The following is a 2,793-nucleotide window of genomic DNA, read 5'->3' as shown; positions in this document are numbered from 1 at the left end:
GTTTTTATTTATTTGTTTATTTCCATAATCTCTGGCTTTTTTGGCGTCCGTCAGGAACTGAATTTCAAAATAAAAATAACCGGAAACAGACGTAGGCCTGTAAGGGACATTTCGAGCATCATTGCGATTGTCAACATTTCTGAGTTTAGGATGGCCATAATCCCCAGCTATCGTTTAGGACTACAGTCCCCGTGATTAATCTTCAAGCTCTGGGATTGGATGTTGGAGTGGCAGTGCACCAAGGTTACGCTCAAACCTCCAGCTGCTGCAATCAGCTGTGCACCCTCCCCTACTACACACCTGATTCCCATCAGCATTTACAAATGCCATATCAGCGGAGGCTCCACAACCTGTCAGCGCCAGATCGTTGTTTAACCCACAGTGGTTAACCTCTCAGCCTTCTTAGCCTTCTTTGTATTATTAGCTATTTTCCTCAACACTGTATATTCTTCTTACGTGTTCTTCTTGTGCTCCAGGGTCACTCTCCGGGCGCCGTGCTGTCATCACCAGCCGCCACCAGTCGCCATTTCCAGCCGGATTATTCTCTACGCTCCTCCACCTCTAAATAAACCTTTTTTCCAACACTTGTCCTGCGTTTGGGTCCTATCGGATAACGGATAACAGGCTATTGTGTTTCGCAAAATGTTCTATGGGACGTCTACTGAATATTTTTGTTTTTCCCACAATTAGAAGTTGCCAGTATTAAACACATTGGTGTTATCAAATGTAAAACATATGATTAATAAATGGGTGAAAATCACTTGTGTCCATAATGCGCAGCATTAATATATACCAATATGACAGCTCATTGTTACTTTGTAATTCTACTCCACTACAATACAATCAATCAATCAATCAATGTTTATTTATATAGCCCAATATCACAAATGTTACATTTGTCTCAGTGGACTTCACAGTTTGTACAGAATATCAGTATGACAATACGACACCCTCTGTCCTTAGACCCTCACATCGTACAAGGAAACACTTCCAGAGAAAACCCCACAGTTTAAAGGGAAAAAAATGGGAGAAACCTCAGGGAGAGCAACAGAGGAGGGATCCCTCTCCCAGGACGGACAGACGTGCAATAGATGCCGTGTGTAAATCGAAAAGATAATACATTTGACAACATAGGTAGACCAAATGTTTGGAAATGCATGTGTCTTTAATAAGAAGATGAATCCACGAGGATGTCAACAATCCTGTGGGAGCCATCAGGGAAGTAGTATGATGAGAGCCAGGCAGGACCGCTGCAACAGGATCAGCCACGACTCAGGATCCCGGCGTAGATAGACACCAAAAAGAAATTTGGGGGAAGCTGGGTTATTCGGAACATGAGAGTACACAGGTACAGACAGAGAGAAGGAAGAAGTAAGGTGTCCCCCGACAGTCGAATTGAAGTAAGTAAACAGCAGAAGACATGCCATCAGAAATCATAATATCTAAGAACAAGGGCAGATAATTAGAAAATATTGATAATATGACAAAAGTGAAGTCATTTAAATAAAAAACTAAACCCTAAAATATGTAATAATTGTAGTAATGTAGTATGGATGGACATTTTGATTGGTCATTAACCTAGCATTTAGACACTAACTGTGAATCACTGCAACCATGAGAGTTCATTTAGCATGCAGAGATAAATGGGAACAATACATCTTGTTTTTCCTGAAGTATGCAGGATGTGGAAAGACAGGACCGAACATGATCCCTCTAAGGCCTGTTGTGCTGTAGTTAAACCCTCTGGTGGTTATTTGCACGGAAGAATTGCCTGCACACTGACAGATGCAATAAGAATCTATTTATTCCAGGTGACAGGATGGTGACACTTCATCTGGTATATTGCACATTGAATCAATCAAGAATTTCCTTTTCTCTTTTTGTCAGTATGCATGTCATTTTTCTGTCAAATGAATATGCTGATTTGAGCCCAACACTGGGACATTTTCTTTTGAAAGCCTGTATTCAGGAGTGCCAACCCTTTTACGAGTATTTTTGCCCTGTGGTAGCTGCCTGCTTTATTTAGTTAATAGTCCAGCCGTGCAGATTGAATAGAAAAGTCACCTGAGGGTCAGACCTCATGGACCAACATCAGCACTCAGACTTAATCATGCTCTTAGGGCTGATTGGGAGCAAATGCTTGCAGCCAGGCTCCAGAAATCGTGCAGACCTGTGAATAGTATTGGCCTCACCAGGTCTGTAGAAGAATCACAGCTCCTATATCAGCGTACTATTACCCATGGTTTTAAAAAGACTCGTTTAACAGTCATATTAGTGTAGTTTAAAGGTGGCCGCATATATTTGACTATATAGAACAATTCATACAATATTTATAACTGCCTGCTGCAATTGTATTCAATCATTTTCATTTATGTATATGTTTTTTATTTTTATTTAATTATTTATTCTACTGTTTCACAATTAGACAGTTTACACATCCAAAACAAAAAGAGAGGGCATAGCTTATACAGGAGTAGCCCTCCCGTTAGTCATCCTGTTGCAGGATGAAGTAAAAAAAGATAATTCCGTAATTAAATAATCACACAGATAAACAAAATTCTATATACATACATACATACATACATACATACATACATACATACATACATACATACATACATACATACATACATACATACATACATACATACTCACATGCATACATACATACATACATACATACATACATACATACATACATACTCACATACATACATACATACATACTCACATACATACATACATAGATACATACATACATACATAGATACATACATACATACTCACATACAT

This window comes from Notothenia coriiceps, unplaced genomic scaffold (assembly GCF_000735185.1).
Source record: "Notothenia coriiceps isolate Sejong01 unplaced genomic scaffold, NC01 NC01_scaffold00011599, whole genome shotgun sequence".
Lineage (NCBI taxonomy): Eukaryota > Metazoa > Chordata > Actinopteri > Perciformes > Nototheniidae > Notothenia > Notothenia coriiceps.
The sequence above is the reverse complement of the archived record's forward strand: the minus strand, read 5'-3'. Positions refer to the sequence as shown.